Consider the following 307-nt stretch of genomic DNA (forward strand, 5'->3'; position numbering starts at 1 on the left):
AAAATTTCTGCTGGAATTTTTCTGATTCCCAAGCCCTCCACCCTTAAGCACTGCTGGATGACAGTTGTGTCACAGTTGTATACCAAGATTTTCTAACCCTGCAAATTCACACACAAATGGCTCACAGAAGATAAAACCCTCCTGAGAAACACAGGTTGTCTATGAGTATGTGGCTATCAGAAAAAATCATGCCTAATTAAGTCCTGGAAAATTACATTCACTGGTTTTAAGTCCTCTGTTTATACCTGGGCCCAAGATTTCTGTTTAATCCCAGGATTCATTCCACTGCCTTCCTTTACTTATAAAT

At 39.4% G+C, this 307-nt stretch overlaps 1 long non-coding RNA gene across 1 annotated transcript in view; it reads left to right on the plus strand.

Moving 5' to 3' along the window:
* Window positions 1-9: 9 nt before the first annotated feature.
* The window catches only part of LOC108445077, a 14,276-nt gene continuing 13,978 nt past the window's right edge, over window positions 10-307 (plus strand). The window contains exon 1 of the long non-coding RNA XR_001859823.1: window positions 10-307. This exon is cut by the window's right edge and continues 826 nt beyond it. This is a non-coding gene — a long non-coding RNA (uncharacterized LOC108445077).

Source organism: Corvus brachyrhynchos, unplaced genomic scaffold (genome assembly GCF_000691975.1).
Source record: "Corvus brachyrhynchos isolate BGI_N302 unplaced genomic scaffold, ASM69197v1 scaffold80, whole genome shotgun sequence".
NCBI classification, from domain to species: Eukaryota; Metazoa; Chordata; class Aves; order Passeriformes; family Corvidae; genus Corvus; species Corvus brachyrhynchos.